Below are 20053 nucleotides of genomic sequence, written 5' to 3'. Positions count from 1 at the left end.
CAGAACCTCCCACTGAGGAAATACCCTGCAAAGCAATGTGCAAGAGGAAGCACATGGACTCCACTGAGGAGTCGTTCACTGAAGATACGGAATTTGATGACGTGGAAGGGTCTCCACGGTCACCCTCTGATGAGGTGTCCTTTGGTGACATCCTCGAGATCCTTAGACAGAGGGGTGACTGGAAGTCCTCTAATCCTTCCTGTGAGGAATCCGTATTTCTGCAGGCTTTTCATGCCCAACCCCCTACCTCCTGGGTCACCCCGCCAGCCGATGAGCTCGTCCAGCTCATCGTCCAGCACGCATGGAAGGCTCCTTACACCCTGGAAGCGATACCAAGGAGACCAGATAAAATATTATCACCCCAGCTGAGCACCCACATTGGTCACATGGTCTTCCAGTAGATGCTGTGGTGCTGGCGGCTGCAACTAAGAAGGATTTGGCAGAAGAGAGCCAAGCTGTCCATCCACCTAACAAAGAGTCCTGGGTGATAAACAGACTAGGGAAGCATGTATTTGCTTCATCCACCTTTGCTGTAAGGTCTTTGAACTAATTGGCACACTTTACAGGCTTCAGAGGGATCTTATTAACCAGCTCTCTAAAACCTTGGCAGGAGCCATTTCTGACAAGGTCTGTGACAACGTGGCTTCTCAGATAGCCACCCTAGAGTCCATTTCCAACTCTTCCATGCATCTTTTTTCTCATACAATGGAAGGAGTGGCTAGAGTGGCAGGTGCAGGTATAGTCACCAGATGACAGCCCTGGATGTGCCTTTGCAACTTCGCGGACTCCTTTAAGGCTTCCTTCATGAATGCCCCCATCAAGGTCGCTTCTTTGTTTGGCCCTAAAGTGAAAGATACGCTCGCGAGGTGCGAACAAGATGGCAAGACCCTGTCTGCCATCGGTGTCAGACACTACACTCCTCAATGATTCTACTCCAGAAATCAGAGGAGCGGGAAGATGTGGCACAGGAAATCACAGGGCTCTTTCCAGGATGCACGTGCTGAGTTCTCCCCTAGCGGCAGAGGGGGAAACTCCAGTGGAAGACGCCCCTTTTGGGGCAGAGGAGTCCGCAAAACTGGGGTTCCAGAGATTATTTCTCTGGTCAACCCTATCAGCGCTCCTGAAGCGGTCGGGGGTCATTTCTCCTTGTACCCCGCTGCCTGGCAAAATATAACCACTGACTCTTGGGTACAACGGATAATATCCAGAGGCTATCGCATTCCCTTCCATCTTTGTCCAATGTCATCCAGAGTATTATGTGACATTCCACTCAGTCAAAGGGAAGCAGCAGCACACAAACTCCAAAAGCTGCTACAAAAAAAAAGTCATCCAGATGGTCCCCTCAGACCAGATGGAATCTGGATTTTACTCAAGGTTCTTTTTAGGGCCAAAAAAGACGGGACTGGAGACCAATTCTGGATGTCAGCACACTGAACAAATTTGTAAAAACAGAGAAATTCCAGATGGTCACAGTTCAGTCTGTCCTTCCTCTTCTGGAAGAAGATGACTGGATGAGCTCTGTAGATTTTCAAGATGCGTATTACCACATAAAAATGGACAAACACTCAAGAAGATACCTCCGCTTACGCATAATAGCCAGTCACTACCAATTTTGAGCTCTGCCTTTCGGTCTCTACAGTCCCCAGAGTGTTCACCAAATGTATGGCAGTGGTTATCACTCACTTGTGACTTCAAGGATTCCAGGCGTTTCCATATCTAGACGACTGGCTCCTCACCGCCCCCACCAAGCGTCTACTGGAAGAAGCCCTGCACTACACTCTCCTCACAGCACAAAGCCTGGGAATCACTTTAAACTAGGAGAAATCCAACATGACCCCAGCTCATTCTTTGGAATTCATTGGGGTACTGTTGGAACGAGAAATTGCACAGCATCTCTTCCGGACCACAGGCTTCAAAGAATAAGGCAACAGATTCAAAGACTGCTCTGTCACCACAAATCTCCCACTCGATCTGTACTCCAACTCTTGGGATCAATGGCAGCGTCGATCACCATTGTTCCTCTAGTCAGGTTCCACATGAAGCTCCTTCAGTGGTTACTTCTCACTCAGTGGTACCCTCTACAACATCCCTTGTCCTTTCAGATAAGTTTAACTCAGAGATGCAAGCAAGATTTTCTCTGGTGGATGTCTCGAAATCCCCAACAATGGTCTCGCCCCTTCTGCCCCCATCAACAGATAGCCACGGTGACCATGGACGCCTCCCTGATGGGGAGGGGGGAATGTCAGGGAAACTCGGTCCAAGGCACCTGGTATGAGACAGAGGCCCTTCTGCATATCACTGTCATGGAACTGAGAGCGGTGCTACTAGCGTTGCAAGCATTTCATCCCATCCTTCCATCAGGGACTATTGCGATCCAATCAGACAACATGTCAGTGGTCTTGTACATGAGCAAACAAGGGAACACCAGATCTTACCCATTATGCCGAGAGGCCTTGAGAATATGTCAATGGGTGATAGCTTCCAACCGCTTTCTAATTGCAACGCACATTCCTGGGAGCTCCAATGTGATAGCAGACAAATTGAGCAGGTGCATTCTGCAACCTCACAAGTGGTCCCTCAGTCCTATGATAGCGGCAAGAATATTCAACCGCTGGGGCCAGCCTTGCTGTGACCTATTTGCCTCCCCAACCAACTACACGTGCTGCAACTATTTTGCCCTGATACCCCCTCGGGGACAATCACCGAGAGACGCTGTAGTCCATGCTTGGCCCTCAGATCTACTTTATGCTTATCCTCCTCTTCCCCTCATCTCCCAATTTCTGAAGAAAGCGCGACAGTTGAAAAGCAAAGTGATCCTCATTGCTCCATATTGGCCTCGACATGTCTGGTTCCCATTCCTCTGGCTTCACCTGCTAGATCAACCGTGGATCCTCAATCCATCCCCAACATTGATCTCCCATCCGCAGAGTCTGACTCACCCCAACCTAACAACCCTGAAACTGACAGCTTGGTTTCTCCACTTCCAATAATTGCCAGGCAGGAAAACCTCTCGTCCCCTGTGTGCAATATTCTTATTGCATCTCATAAATCATCCACCAGACTAATCTATCTTAATAAATGGAAAAGGTTCTCTCTATGGCCAGAGAATAAACAATTAGACACCTTGTAAGTCCCAGTTTCGGTGGTTTTGGATTATTTATCACATCTTTTGCACTCTGAGGTGTCTGCCTCTACTATTCATGTGCATTTAGCTGCCATCTCAAATTTCCACATTGGGTTTCAGGATTCTTCATTTCTGTCACGTAGACTCTGCATAACTTTCTTGAAGGGGGGTTATCCACCTAAAACCTACCTATAGAGAACCAGTACAACCTTGGGATTTGGCATTGGTTCTGCAAGCTCTAACAGCCACCCCGTTTGAACCTACGTCTGCATGTAATGAGAAATATCTCTCTTGGAAAACTTTGTTTCTGATTGCTGTCACATCGGCCAGACGTGTGTCAGAACTTCAAGCCTTATGCCTTAAACCTCCCTATCTTATCTTCCATAAGGATAGGGTATCACTGAGAACTAACTCTTCCTTTTTACCAAAAGTGGTGTCAGAGTGATCTATCAACCAATCTGTTGATCTCCCAGTGTTCTTTGCTAACCACTCTAACAAGGAAGAATATTGCCTGCATTTCTTTGATGGTCATAGACAATTAAGTTTTTATCTGGACAGAACAAAATATACCCATAAATCAGACCAGCTGTTTCTGGTCTTTTCTGGATCTAGACAAGGTTATCCTGTCTCAAAAGTTACATTGGCTTCATGGTTGAGAAATTATATTACCTATATCTACAACGAAAACAACGTCACTTTGCCTCACAGAGTGAAAGCACATTCTACAAGATCTATGGCAACTTCAGCAGCTTTCCATACTGAGGTTTCCCTCAATGATATTTGCTCAGCTGCGACTTGGGCCAAACCTCATATCTTTATTAATCTTTACAAATTGGACTTGGCCTCCAGTGGTAGAGCTTCTTTTGGCTCCATGGTGCTCAGGAATGTCCTTCCATGAGGGCCACCCAGAGGTACAGGTAGCTGGGGACTATGTCCCATCAGTAAGGAATGAACGAAGATTAACAACATCAGAAAAAAAAAGATGTTAAGTTGTCAATCTCGCCTTCATTCTTGCTGGATGGGTTCGGAGCCGATCCTCGGCTCCGACTCGGCACTTGCTTTAGCTCGAGAACTCCTTTTACCAGCTCGAGGCAACCCTATATCCCATGATGCAAGGCGGAACTACCTCAGATCTCGTTTGCCGCTTAGCGAAAGAGGTCTCCTTTGCCAGCTGAGGTTAAGTTTTTTCTTGGTTAAAGAAGAAAAAGTTTAGTTAGGGGTTTATTTTTTCCCTTTAGTGTTAGATTAGCCTGTACTTAGTTACAGCCCACCCTATTCCCTTCCTTTTAAACTTTTATAAATAGTTTCAGTTTAAAGTTTTAGTCAGGCCTAGTTCCCCAAGTTATTCCCTTCCTGTGTGTCTCTGTAAGGGATTAATTGGTGTGTTTGTTGGGACTGTTTGTGTTTCTCCCTTCTAGGATGTCAAAAGAAGGCAAGGTCTCAGGCTTCAAGAAGTGTGACCAGTGCTGTCAGAAAATGTCTCTGACAGACGATCACACTTCTTGTGTTTATTGCCTGGGGCCTTTGCACCTGCAGGACTCCTGTGCGTTGTGTCATGCTTTTAGCCAGAGAGTCCTGCAGGAAAGGAGGAACAAATTAATCCTCCGAGGTTTACTTAAACCTGAAGGTTCTCCTCCTAAGTCAGGGGCAGGAAAACCTCTTAAGCCACCGAAGGTTCAGGCTACAGTGTCCAAGCCTCCTCCGGTGGCTCCGCCCGGCTGGAGTCGATACTTCTTCTGTTCGAGTAGTGGGTTCGGTGCCGCCGGCTCCGATACCCTGACTACTGTGGCCTTGTCGGCTCGGCTGGAGCCGACACTTTATCAACATCGAGCCGAGATATCCTCGGCTCCATCTGGGGTTCAAGGGACTTGCTCCGATGGCTTCGACCCGAGATCCCGGTCCCCTTCTATACTGAGTATTCACTCGGCTCCGGGTCTCCTCTTTGTCGGAGCGGAGCCATCGAAGCCGATCTTGAGATCTTCCAGGCTGTCTGACCACGATTTGGAGAGGGTGGTAAGCAGGCTGTTGAAGTCTCAGGCACTGGCCCAAATGCTCCATAGCCCGTCTCAACAGACCTCGGCTATAGCCCCGATTCTTGAGATTCCTCCTCCGACTCCACACCAGAGTTCGGAGCCGGAGCTTCTTGGGACAGCGACTGTTTCGATGCCGGAGCCGATACATCCTTCGGCTCCGTCATCTTCGGCTCCGATCTCCTCCTTGAGACCTTCCTTGGAGGGATCCGGTCATTGGGTTTCCACTGTCTGCTCCGAGGGGGCTAGTGGCATCGGAGCCTTGTCCGACCCCGCTCTCCCTCTCGGGGCTTTGGTAAGTTCGGCGCCGACATCGGCCTCGGAGCCTTCTCTCTTCTTGGAGCCGACCATTCATGTTTCTTCGGAGCGGGTGTGCTCCGGTCTCCCGGGGAGAGGAGCCTTTGAGGTGATGAGGAGTGTCCTGGCCTCTGAGCCTGGTCAACGGTCTATCCCTCTAGCTCCTCCCTCATCAGTGCCTGCAGATGCCTCTTGCCAGCCTCTTGCTCTCAGGCCCAGGGATCCATCGCCCCAGGTTTCCCCACTGGGAATTTCCTCCTCTTTCGAGGTTTCTCCTGATCCTGCAGGGGAACCCCCTCGGAAGAGGACGTGTAAGAGGAAACACACAGACTCCCCCGAGTCTACTACATCTGATACCGACTTAGATGAGTCGGAGGGTTCCCCCCGGTCCCCCTCTGAGGATGTCTCCTTTTCAGACATCCTTGAGCTCCTCAAACAGAGGGGGAATTGGCCCTCCATTGACCCCTCCGAGGATGAGTCGGTATACCTGGAGGCTTTTGGATCCCGACACTCCACCTCCTGGGTGTCTCCGCCCTTCGACCCACTCATGCAGGTAGTGGCTCGGAAGGCGTGGGCGGCTCCAGATTCTGTGGAACCTGTCCCCAGGAGACCATCCAAGTTCATCACGGCCCCTTCGGATAAACAGTTCCTGTCCAAAGGTGTCTCTGTGGATGCTATGGTGGTGGCGGTGGCCACTAAGAAGGAACTGGCGGATCCTTCAGTGCCTGTCCATCCTCCTAATAAGGATTCTAGGACCATGGACAGGTATGGAAAGCGGATGTTTTCTTCAGCGACCTTTGCCATGCGTTCGCTGAATTACCTTTGTCACTTCACCAGGCTTCAACGAGATATTCTCAAGGAACTGGGAGAAGTAGTCCAGGATCCTTCTGCTGCTGGGGCTTAGGAAAAGATTGCCTCACAGCTTGCTATCCTGAATTCCATATCTAACTCCTCCATGCGGCTCATATCTTATGCGGCCGATGGAGCGAGCAGGGCCGCAGGCACAGGGGTTGCTCTTAGACGCCAAGCCTGGATGCGGCTGTGTAATTTTGGACCCCTTTAAGGCGTCCTTCACCAACACCCCTTTGACGGTTCGGCTTTGTTCGGACCTCAGGTGAAGGATACTTTGACCAGATGTGAGCAGGACGGTAAAACTCTTTCTGCCGTTGGAGTCCAGTTTTCCACTCCTTCTAGACCATACCCCAAGGGTCAGAAGGGGAAGATGTGGTTCCGTAAAGCCCAAGGAGCTACACGGACACACGTGGTCAGTTTACCCCAGAGGCAGAGGGGTAACAATAATACGCCGCCCTAGAGGCAGGGGGTCCTCAGAACCAGGGCAACAGGGAGTCTCTTCCTGAGAAGCCCTTTCAGCATCCCTGAGGTGTTGCCCGACTGTCCACCCTTGGAGGCAGTCGGGGAAGAATTTCACTGTACCCAGTAGCCTGGCAATCCCTATCCCAAGAGAAGTGGGTACAGTCGATCATATCAGAGGGTTACAAAATCCCCTTGAAGGTTTCCTACCTCTACAATCCCTTCCAGACATCTCACCCGGTCAAAGGGATTTGGCAAGACAGGAAGTTTCAAAACTCCTGGAAAAAGAGCCATCCAGACAGTGCCGGCAGACCAAGTAGGATCCGGCTTCTACTCAAGATTCTTTTTGGTCCCCAAAAGGACGGGAGATTGGAGACCGATACTAGACCTAAGCAGACTAAACAAGTCTGTCAAAAGGCAAGATTCGGATGGTCACGCTGCAATCCATTCTGCCCTTTCTGGGCAAGGACAACTGGATGTGCTCTATAGACCTTCAGGATGCGTGCTATCACATAAAGATTCACAGACGCTCCAGAAGGTTTCTCCGCTTGCTGGGAGCCAGTCATTACCAATTCAGAGCACTGCCCTTTGGCCTCACTTCAGCCCCAGAATGTTCACCAAATGCATGGCAGTGGTCACAGCTCACCTGAGGCGTTGAGGATTCCAGGTGTTTCCTTATTTGGACGACTGGCTCCTCTCCGCCACAACCAAGCATCAGCTTCTTCGGTCCAGAGACTACACCCTACAGCTTTGCGAGAAACTAGGAATTTCGTAAATTTGAAAAATCCTCTCTGCTGCCTTGCCAATCTATCACCTTTATAGGCGCAGAGTTAAATACACAAAATGTTAGCCAGGCTAACAGATCAAAGGATTCTGGACATCCAGAAATTTGTTCAGCTTCTGTTACTAAGCAACAAGATCAAAGCCAGGTTTGTCTTGAAAGTTCTAGGCCTAATGGCTGTGGCCATTGTTCTTCTTCCACTGGCTCGCTTCCACATCGTCTCCTGCAGTGGATGTTATTCACGCAGTGGTCGTACCACGATCTGCCCATGAGACACGAAATCTTGGTAACACAGTCGTGCAGGGCTCATCTCGTTGGTGGATATCTTCCCTCTTCTTCATCAGGGCCGACCCTTTGTTCCCCTCCTCCAGTTGCCACAGTCACCACGGATGCCTCCTGATCGGGTGGGGGGCATTATCAGGGCAGGATGGTCCACGGACGTGGCAACCCATAGAATACCACCTGCACATAAATGTCCTGGAGGTGAGTGCAGTGCTTTTGACGTTGCAAGCCCTCGGCGGCTTTCTTCCCACGGGACTATTGCAGTACAGACGGACAACATGTCCGTGGTCTGGTACATCAACAAACAGGGCGGAACCAGGTCCTATCCCTTATGTCGAGAAGCTCTCAGACTTTGGCAATGGCCGATCTCTTCTCAGCGGTTTCTGATAGCAACGCACATCCCCGGCAGGTCCAACCTATTGGCGGACAGGCTAAGCAGATCTATTCTGATGCCTCACGAGTGGTCTCTCAATCAATCTGTAGTAGATCAGATTTTTCTGAAGTGGGGCACCCTTGTTGCGATCTTTTCGCTACCCTCAAAACAGCAAGTGCCCAGATTACTTCACACTATTTCCTTCCAGGCCAACCCTTGAGAGACTCTCTAACCCAGGATTGGCCTCGGGACTTCTTTATGCTTTTCCTCCCTTTCCATTGATTCCACAAGTCATTCAGAAAGCCACCGTTTTGAGAGCCAAATTGATCCTCATTGCTCCATATTGGTCTCGACAAATTTGGTTTCCGTCTCTACATCATCATCTTCTGGTGCAGCCCTGGCATCTGGACCCAGTTCCGGATCTTTTGATCCACCAGTCGGGTCAGCAGCACCGGGCCATTCATTCTCTCAACCTCACTGCTTGGTTGCTCCACTTCCTTCCTAGCCAGCCTAGCAATGATTACTGAGTCAGTCAGAGACATTTTAGTGTCTTCTTTAAAGTCGTCCACTAGAACTATTTATGCTAGCAAGTGGCGTTTTTCAATTTGGGCAAACACCAGAAATATTGATCCTTTTACCGCTCCTGTACATTCTGTTTTGGATTTCCTGGCGGAGGTTTTTCATTCAGGATCTTCGTCATCTACAGTCAAAGTACAACTGGCTGCTATTTCCAAGTATCATGTTGGCTTGCATGACAATAACATCATGTCTCATAGGTTATGCAAGGCCTTTTTAAGAGGAGTTTTTCTCCTAAAACCGCCTGTGAAACATCCTCCTCCGCAATGGGATCTAAACTTAATGTTGGCATCCCTAATTCTACCTCCTTCGAACCATCTACGTGTTCTTTAAAGTTATTGACGTGGAAAAAACTATTTTTACTGGCTGTTACTTCTGCAAGAAGAGTTTCTGAGATTCAGGCCCTCTGTATTCGTTCACCTTATCTGGTTTTTCATAAGGATAGGGTTTCGCTTAGAACTAACCCTTCCTTTCTTCCCAAGGTTGTATCTCAAACCAATATTAACCAATCTATTGATCTACCAGTTTTCTTTCCTAACTATTCTGACAGAGCTGAACAGAAGCTGCATTTTTGGATGTTCATCGTCAGCTCAGGTACTACTTGCATAGGACTAAACAAATTAGAAAATCAGACCAATTGTTTGTCTCCTATGCAGAAAACAGGTTAGGTCTTCCAGTTTCTAAAGTGACCTTATCTAGATGGTTGACTTCCACCATTTCCTATGTGTACTCTCTAAGGGGCAAACAACTATCTTCTAAGCCAAAAGCACATTCGACCAGGAGTCTATCCACTTCTGTAGCCTTTCAGGATAGACTTCCCATTGACACTATTTGTGCAGCAGCTACTTGGGCCACGCCTCATACCTTTGTGTCTCATTACAAGTTGGATTTGGCCTCCAGAGATAGGGCCAGTTTTGGTTCCACAGTTCTCAAGAGTCTGTTCCATTGAGCCACCCGGGATACAGGTGCTAGGACGCGGTCCCATCCAGCAAGAATGAAGGCGAGATTGACAACTTAACATTTAGAAGTTATGTACCTACCATAACGTTCCATGTTAGTTGTCTTCTCGCCTTCTTTCTTTGCGTCCTCCCTCCTTCCCCTGGCCTGGACAGATCTTGGAGAGTTCCTATTAGATTGCTTCCTCTGGAGCATTGTTATGAGGACTTCTTTTAGGAACCATGGTTCCTAATTATGTTAGGATAGTCTTTAGCAGGGTCAATTAGCTGCCAAACGAGATCTGAGGTAGTTCCGCCTTGCATCATGGGATATAGGGTTGCCTCGAGCTGGTAAAAGGAGTTCTCTAGCTAAAGCAAGTGCCGGTCGAGAGGATCGGCTCCGAACCCATCCAGCAAGAAAGAAGGCGAGAGAAGACAACTAACATGGAACGTTATGGTAGGTACATAACTTCTAATTATGTCTTACCATAATGTTCTGTCTGTGTTGTTGATCTTCGTTCATTCATTACTTCCCACCTTCCGTCCCCCATCTGGCAGTTCCTGGTTGATCTCATATACTCCTTTATTGTAGGTTTGTTATGACCAGAGATAGCTTCTACTTTTATCTATTGACTTGCAAACTCAATCTGAAGTAACAGGGAGCAGAGAATTCAGGGTAGGACCTTGGCTCGAGAGTTTTTTGCTGATGCAAGCTTGATATTGGCCGGCTTGGTTCCGAGGATGGAACCGATAACCCATCAGTAATGAATCAATGAAGATCAACAACACAGATGGAACGTTATGGTAAGATATAACTTCTTTTTTTAGTGGAACAACCAAATAAAAGCAAATCCAGGAGTCCCCTTTCTTATTTCCCATCATCTTCAGAAGGTCTCAACACACACTTCAGACTTGGCATGGGGGACTAGTTCAAAAGGTTTTAAAGTGCAGGGATTTTGGTTCAGAAAGGACAAGAGGAAGCATATAAACAAAAAGTGAAACCCTTGATCTTTGCTGAACAGACCATTTTTCACCTTTGGACTCAAGGGACTCTTCAGATCTTAAGAGACAACACCACTGTCACGTGGCACTTCAACTGGCAGGAGCAAAATACTACTACCTTTGCAGGCTGGCAGTGGTAGAGTGGGATCTGGCTACTCGCACAGTCTTTTCCTCCAAGATGTATGTATTACTTCAGAACTGAATTCATTGGAAGGATATCCGAGTAGATCCAAGGCAGACTGTTAGGAATGGATGTTGAACAGGGAAGTCTTCCAGAGTGGCGCAACAGAAGCGTGCTGGGCCCATAACCCAGAGGTAGATGGATCGAGACCATCCTCTGCTATGGAAAGGGTAGAAAGTTTTTACAGCTCAGATGGTGTAGTCATACATTGCTGTGATTGTAATGCACAGGGTTCTAGGTTTGAGATTCTCCATCAGTAGGGTATCCCCCTAGCTGAATTATTTGCTTCCAGTATGAACAAGTAGCTCAGACTGTTTTACTTTATAGCTCCTTATAAGGAAGCCTGGAAATGGACACTTTCTCTTTTATGTGGAAAAGAAATTCCTGTATGCCCATACCTCATTTCTTCTTATCTCAAAGGAACTTTTAAAAATTCAAAAAGGCAATCTGAAAATTATTTTGGTGACCCCCTTTTGGCGAAGATAACATTGGTTACCCCTTTTCCATCTGGCCAGGACCAGTCACCATGTTACCCCACAGGATGAACTTGTACACACAATGGCAGGGCTCTCTAATTCAAACCTAAACAAGCTCAATCACACGGTTTGAATTCTATGCTTCTAATTCTATTCAAGCAACTTTACTGTGTGAACAGACATGCTACAGGTGATAAATAAGGCTAGAAAACCCTGCAACAAGAAAATCATATTTCTAAATGTAAGAGATTTTCTGTGTGATACAAAAATCATAAGACTGGATCCTTATCAATCAGAGATACACTTTCCATCATCAGGTATATGCCAGCCTGGCATAAAGCTCCATTAAGGTGCATTTCTCAGCTATTTCAGCCTTCCTGCCAAATTATCAACCTCTTTCTTCACATTTTCAAATCTCAAATTGCATCCTGCACATCAGGCTACCCATAAAATCCGCTGCTCCTCCTCTGAACCTGAATTATGTCCTAGAAGCATGTAACATTGCCACCTTTTGAACTTCTTTTGTTTCCTTAAAATTCTGTACATGGAACACAGTATGCTCATAGACTTAACCTCTCCAAAAAAGGGTTTATTTCACTGAATTTGTAACCAGGTTAGATCGCTGATCAATTCTGACCAGTTTCAGTCTTAACTCAGGGTCAGTAGTATGACCACTCAAACAGAGCAAGTAAGATATTTAAAAAAAATGAAGTGGCAATGAATAAAATACAAAGAAAGTTTATAAACTACTAAAATGAGTTGATCAGATTGCACAGGTATCAATATACATTTCAGTACAAAGCTTACTTTACACTTAAGAAGATGGAGCAATACATATAAGCTCAGTATACAGAAGTCTGAGTTCGGAGAATCGAAGCAATGGAAACTAGTAGAGTAGTTAGGTTAGAGGAGAGAGATTAGTTGATTTAGGTTATGTGGCTTGCTGGAACATTTAGCCTGATTATGTAGACAAGATTTTAGCAGGCCATGGAACTTCAGGTAAGATGAAGTATCTTCTGTTTCCTTTTCTGGTCTTTCAGAGACATAGAGGGACCCTCAGGACTAAGTCCTGATGGAGAGATGAAAAGTCAGCAAGCAAAGGAGTGTATTGGTGCTGAAAATGAATTCATTCTAAAGTCTTTGTGAGTACCTTCGCAAGGTGGACCCTGTTTTTCACAAAATCTCACCACGGTGACACTGATATATAGACTGTATTTATATAGTATATATCATGTAAATCAAAAATAAAAAAAGAAAGCTGGGTGCACAAGACCCAGGATAAAAAAATGCCCAATCCTGGTAGGCGCACTGGTGCCAGGACTGGAAAAAATGACAGTGTAGGATCCTCAAAGTACGGAAACATTCCTACAATAGGGCCGGACCAGGCTCAGGGGGAGGATGGCCTCCCTGTTGTAGAAGGAAGTAGCAGTCCACAAAAATGACAAAAATTGATTGGCCAAAGAAGAGCCATAAAGATGATAGAGTGGACTATTGAGGATAAGAAAGAAATTATGTATTGTTACTGTTATGTAAAAAGCCCAGAAGTTCCAGACACAAGATATACAAAGCGATTAAGAGAGAAATTAGAGGAAAGAAAAATACTTCCGCAGGAAAAACTGTCAGAAGCTTTAAATAAAAATTTGCGTTCATTAATATAACAGATTTTTGAAAAACAGTATATAGATCAAGAAATTTTGATCTTTTTGGAAAAAGAAGCAGCTGAGGAAGTGAGAAAAATATAAACAACAAAACCTAGAGATATTTAAAAAATATGAAAAAGAAATATGGACATGGGAAAGAAAGAGAGATTTGATATGGTGCAATATTTATGCAAAGGGGAAAGCCAAGTTAACTAATATAGAGAAGGCAGTCTCAAAAGATATTTGAAGAGAAGTACAGGCAAAGGCATTCATATATGGAAAATTTCACAATAAAAAGATTAATAGCACAAAGATGTAATGTAAAAAAGACAATTAGTAAAGCAGAAGTTAAAGAAATAGAAGTTGAAGTTATGGAGTGCCTGCGAAGTGAAGGATTTAATGTAGAAGGTCTAAAACAAAATACATCACAGCATGATTGAGTGAGTCCCCAGAATAAGGAAAAGCAAGAAGATCAGGAGACATGTGAAGAAGAAATTTGGACAGGGGAAAGGAAAAGAGATTTAATATGGTGTAATATTTATGCAAAGGAGAAAGCAAAACTAACCAATACAAAAAGAGCAGCACCAAAGATATTTGAAGAAAAATATAGGGAAAGGAATCCGGATATGGAAAACTTTACAATACAAAAAATAAGAAGACTGAGGAAAAGTAGAAAAAGGGATTAGTAATGGAGAAGTCAAAGAAATAGAAATTGAGGTTATGGAACAGCTGCAAAGAGAAGGATTCAGTGTAGTAAATTGAATACAGAAAGCACCACAACAGGATAGAGCAATGGCTATCCAAATTAAGGGGAAACCAGTGGAACAGGAAGCAATTGGTCAGGTGCCATATCAAGATATTTTGGAGCCTTCCACAGGAAACCAGTATAAACGTTCATTTGAAGCTAGACAGCAAGGAAAGGAACAGGAAACTGTGGAAACTTTGATGCAGTCAATGTTGAGGAGTGATAGGCTAGTGAATTTCCATATGACAAAACAACAGTCGGCACAGGATGAAATTGAAGAGAATGTGCCATAGGAAGATGCTATAGAACTTTCTATAGAATGCCCACAGGAAATGGAAAACAAGGGATGTGCCCTCAGTATGGAAGAAAATGAGTTAAGAGAAGAGTTGCTTGATTTAATAGACAGATATATCAAGATCAATGAGAGAAATAGACTGCAGAAGGTTAATAAAACCCCAAAAGTCAGAAGCTTGATAAAACAAATTAACACAGTAATTAGGACTGTCCATAGAGATCCATGCGATATAACAGAAGTAAACAGAATATATTACTGTGCTGCTAAATTGATAACTGATAAAAGTTCTACCACAGGAATACAGGGTAGCGAGGGAAAAGAGGGGGCGAAAGCGAATACCATAATGGAAATATCGAGAAAACTAAAGCAGCTAAGACAAGAAGTGTCATTGTTAGAAGATTATAGAAGAGGGAATAGATCAACAAAAATACTAAGAAAGAGAGTTGTGATAAAAGCAATGAGCAGTATTAGAACAGACCAGGATCTGTTATGCACTATGGGAGATAACAAACTAAAAGTTTTAAAACAGGCCGAAAGACTTTGAAGATACAAGATAAATATAAGGGAAGAGCACAAAATAGCAATTTATTGATGACCCCAGAAAGTTTTATATAGAATTGGGAAATAAGGTTAAAGGAATTGAAAGACCGCCAAAAAAAGAGGAAGTAGATACATTTTGGAGAAGTATCTATGAAGATCCTGTGGAACATAACAACGATGCTAAAAGGATAGAAGAAGTAAAAGAAAGAATAATAAGCTTAAAGGTATAGGATATGAAATGTGATGAAATAACAGCTAGAGTGATTGAAACAAAGTTGAGAAAAGCCTCTAACTGGAAAACCCCAGGCCCAGATGCAGTACCTAACTTTTGGCTTAAAGTATTAACTTCTTTGCACGAGAATTTAGCCATGAGTAAGAACTATTTATATGCATACCCCGAACACACACCGCACTGGTTAACAACAGGAAAAACAATGTTCTTACTTGAGTGAACCCGCAAGCTACCCTAAAAATTATAGACCAATAACTTGTCTTCCATTCCAACAACGTATAAACTGTACACGGGAATTGATGCTGACAGAGTTTATAAGAAAACTCATATGTCAGTAGAACAAAAAGGCAATAAAAGAAATTCATATGGATCAAAGGATCATTTGTTATTAAACAAAGTTGTAGTGGAGTACTGTAAGAAGGGGAAGAATCTAAGTATGGCATGAATTGACTACAAAAAAGCCTTTGATAGTATCCCACATTTATGGATAAAAGAGTGCTTAAAATGTATAAGATACACCCTGCACTGACTGACTACATTACAGTAACCATGAAACAGTGGCAGACTACTTTGGAATTAAGCCATGATAGTAGACAGATTATTGTCCCAGGGATAAAAATTCAAAGGGGGATATTCCAGGGTGACTCTTTGTCACCGTTGCTATTCTGCCTTGCCATTAATCCATTAAGCTGTTTACTTAACAGCTTAGGCAATGGCTACAATTTGGCTCCTAGAAAACAACAAAGTCTAATGATTTCTCATCTTCTCTTTGTCGATGATTTAAAACTGTATAGTTCATCAAATGAGGAAGTGAAAGCACAGCTACAGGTTGTCAAAACTTTTTCAGATGATATTGGGATGTCTTTTGGTTTTGATAAATGTACAAAAGGAACCTTTAAAAAAGGAAAACTGCAGCACCAGGAAAACATCAGTTTGAGACAAGAATGTGATATAAAAGAACTTGAGCAAGACAGAATGTATAAATAATTGGGAATTGATGAAGGATCAGCAATAAAACATGAACAAATGTGAATAACACTCAGTAAGGAGTACTTTAGAAGAAACAAAGAAAGTGGAAAAAAGTGCCAAAAGTAAACTGATAACCAAAAATAAGGCACTGGAAGGTTCACCAGAATAAAATCCACTGTTTTATTGATCGCACACGATATTAAAAAACATAAAGCACATCCAGAACGCATTAACTGTATCACCGCATTTTCATTACAAAAACTTCTTCAGATGTGTATACCAATTTCTGAAACCCCTTTATATACAGAAACATCCCCAATTAATCAATTAACAAACAATTATACTTTTAAAAACACAGTGCAAAAAAACTATATACACAGATAATGAAGCAATAAATACAGAAGTGCATCGAAAATCATTTGTTGGTCAAGCAGGAATCTTGTCAAAAAACATACATTTACAATTTGTAAAAACTTGTAAACAAAAAATGTTTACAAATATGCTCTTCTGTATTTATTGTTTCATTGTTTGTGTATATAGTACTAATTTCATGAATCATACTTTGAGTTAGGAATGGGGTCCATTCCCATCATGGTATTAGAAACCCAAAAGACTTGGAGAAATTAAAAACAATGCTAACCCTTCTCTTATGCCTAGGGTGGTAACTGAAATGTCTTTGACTTAATCTCCACCACCCTACACTTTTTCCCAGTCCTCAGAATAAGAATAACCAATTCCAGTAATACCATTTTCTGTCTTAGTTATCAGAATAAGGAGAAATGATTCTTCATTTACTGGACGTGCAGACAACTAAGTTTCTGTTTTGGCAAGAATTGAAACCATTAGAGTTTATTTACTTTAAATGAAAAAAACAGGGTCTTCCAGTCTCTAAACAAACCATATGTAGATGGATTTCCATTGCCATTTCTTCCTGTTATTCCTTCCATGGCAAATCCCTTCTGTGTTACATTAGTGCACATTCTGGGTGAGCAGTAGCTTCTTCTGGTGCTTTTTTTCCAAGGGTCTGGACTCCAGATCTATTTTAGAAACAGCTACCTGGTCTTTCATACACATCTTTACCAAGCATTGCAAAAAAGATATCTTTTTCAGAGCATGAACAGATTTTTGCCATCCTTCAAGTGTTACAGGATTCCATTTCTGTCTGCCAAACCTCCACCCAGTCTGTGTTATGTTAGCATTACTGCACCGGTGATCCAATCATGAACACAGTACAGTTGTGTAAAAACTTACCATAATAGTAAATGTTCAAACAGACCAGTGTTGCAGTATAAGCACCGTCCTCCTTATTCCTTCTTTAGCCTAAGTAGAAGTGAAATCTTTCCCTGTGTGTTCCCCCTCTGTTTTTCTCTGATGTGAGTTTATCCTTTTAGGGTATCAGCCTCTGTCTTTTCTTTGGGCAGGAAAGCTCTGAGGATGTTTGCACCTTTGCATTCGTTAAGTACTCTCATATAGTCTCATGCATAGGTCTAAGGTCAGATGTACAAAGTGAAATGGAAGATGTGACTTAGCTTTTGCAGACTGGCTGGGTATCCTTGGCAAGCTGCATCCCATCATTTAACATTACTACTACAGTGATCTATTCAAACATTTACTGTTATGGTAAGTTCTTGCACAACTATACTTTTTTTACCTGATATGAAGGGGTCCTCTTTGTTGTTTCAGATACCCTCCTGCTCTTCTTCCTGTGGTCATCCAGTGTATTCATCCAGCAGTTGCTGATGGAATTCCCCTGACTTGGACTAATTTACATTTATATATTGTTTTTGACTGTGTAGGTGTCAAATTTGTACTGTTTTTTTTTTCTTGATGTGCAAGAAATGCGTCCATTGAATGACTACAAGCAGACTGGTGGGCTCAGGAGCTTGATGTGTTCTGTGATGAGTAGCATTTTCGCTATTGTTGCTAGCATATGTCATCTGACCCCTGCACCCCACCACAGAAATTTTTGAGAAAGAAATGTCAGATTGAAAAAAAAGGATAAATTTAATTGCAGAACCATGGAGTAGGGTCCCTCAAATGTCTAGCAGGTATGGTAAGCAAGTATCTTTTATTACCACTTTAAGACCTGGTTGCACTTAATGTCTCTGGACTGCTATATTGAATCTTTTAATGTTATGGGTACAAGTTAGCATATAGTTTTTTTTTGTGGGGGTGGGGGTACCACTAAAGCTTTACCTGCTATGTTTTGTAGATACAGTACTGCTATTTCAGTTTTCATGCTTGGTCATTCTTCATCACCCAGAATTTTCACCTGTCTTCTGCTGTTTCTTTCCTGATTGGTTGGTAGTGGCTCCCCCTCTAAACCCCTTTTACCAGCCTTGACTTGGCCTTTGTCAGTTTATAGTCTCTAGAGCTGCCTGTTGACTTGAAACATTCCCATTTACTCCTAGTTTAGAGGATTTCTTTTACAAGAGAGGTTTTGTATTCTGTTCAGTATACTCCTTTTTTCCACCAGAAATATCCCAGGAGATCTGTGATTTGATCTCTTGGATGTTAGTGAATAAGTGTATAAAATGCTGCTTCTGCTGGGGTTAGTGGCATTTGCAAGTTTCAAGGTCATACTGATTTGCTTTCCCACATGGGCACTCCATAATATGGAGGACTTCCAGTTGCTACAAAGGCATTTACATCTTGATTTTTTTTCTTACTGTCACTTCTTGGAAAGTGGACTTGCTCCACAAACCTTAAGGAGAGCACGTTCCCTTTCCCTGAGGAGTCTGACCAGTCACTTCTCAATAGATGCATGCTTTTGGTGAACTGGAATGCAGACTTCAGAAAGCATTTCCACAGCATCTCCTGGAACTGAAGGCTGTACTTTTGGCTTTTCTATTTTGACCCTTGAAACCAGGGTCCCTCCTTATGAAGTCAAATTCCAGTAGTGGAGTCCCTGCATAGCTAAGAAATAGTCTATGTGTTCCTACCCACTATGCTGGGAGATAAAAGTTTAGCATAGGGCCAGTGACTTAGTAGTGTGCTGATACTATATAATGTTCTCAGAGAAATGAATGCCACAACAGACATGTTAAATTGCAGGACAGGTCTTCCTCTGGAGATGCAGCTTCATTGGAAGGACCACCAAGAAGAATGTTGTTTTTCATACGTTGTGCGCCATTCAGCTGGTGGAAAGTAGCAGGGGGCATTGAGTTTTAGGGGACTAGAGAAGAAATATTCTTTATGATTTTTTCATATTCCAGCTTATCCCTTCTCTCTTCATCTTACTTACAGGAGACAGGCCAACATTATCTTGAATGCACCTTTGTTTATTTCAAGGCTTTAATTTCCAGTTCTTTAAGCAGTAGCCTTTTTAGAAACCATCTTAGTCCAGACAGAGAATGGTTTGACTCTGGAGCAGCGTGGTTGTCTTCACCAAAGGGCTTAACTCGTTTGTTAGTCTTTACAGTTGTGAATTGAAGGGGCCCCTTATTTTGGCTGAAAGTTTCCCTTCTTTCATGGTGTAGCTGACCTAAGACATTGGACTGTTTTTATTTAGTACTACTTGAATGTCTTACCTTTAGATTTCCATGGGCTGAATGCATATTTGTGCAGTCTTGACACATTCATAAGTTGTGGAGGGCAGAAATTATTATTCTTGTGCTGGTTGGACAGCTGTGAAGCTTTTATTTTTTTCTTTTTCCATTCTCTTTTATGCTCCTTTGAAAACCCCTGCTTCTCTGGTGTGGCTGGACTTCTGTTATTGGCTTTACTGACCATTGGCCTTTTTAGCTTACTGATGCACATTCTTTGGAGTTATCTGTGTAGGTCTTTTTGTCTGGTGGCCATTTCATCCAAGCAGCATATTTTTAGATGCAAGCTTGGAGGGAAACAATAATTTAGAATGATAGGCCACCTGGTCACCTTCATTCTTTCAGACATGGATACTGGCATAGACTGACTGTAACCATCTTTTAGCCAACTTGGAAGTCATTTGCCATCAGTCTGCTCACCACTTGTTTGCAAGTTTTAATTACAGTCCATCCTCTGGTGGGAGTATTTTAGTCTGTGGTGTGTACTCTTATGTGGAACTGATTTGGATTGGTTCTGCATGAGTAAAGTATCATTCTGTGTATTTGTGTTGTAGAGCTCAAGCTTCTGTGGCTCTTCACATTGCCTGTCAGGCTGCTTCTCATGCTTTTGTAAGCCGCATTACATTCTACTCAAGTGTTGATCCACTGCAAAAGGCTTTTCAAAGTAAGATATAAAACGATATGAGCACTTATACTAGGAGTTTTGTAAGAGGGACGTC

At 43.5% G+C, this 20053-nt stretch overlaps 1 protein-coding gene across 2 annotated transcripts in view; it reads left to right on the top strand.

The window, feature by feature from the left end:
- The window catches only part of LACTB2 (lactamase beta 2), a 736830-nt gene that overhangs the window by 479993 nt on the left and 236784 nt on the right, over positions 1 to 20053 (top strand). The gene's annotated exons all lie outside the window — the stretch shown is intronic.

This window comes from Protopterus annectens, chromosome 3.part1 (assembly GCF_019279795.1).
Source record: "Protopterus annectens isolate FY-2018-M chromosome 3.part1, PAN1.0, whole genome shotgun sequence".
Taxonomy (NCBI): Eukaryota; Metazoa; Chordata; order Ceratodontiformes; family Protopteridae; genus Protopterus; species Protopterus annectens.
The sequence above is the reverse complement of the archived record's forward strand: the minus strand, read 5'-3'. Positions and strand labels throughout refer to the sequence as shown.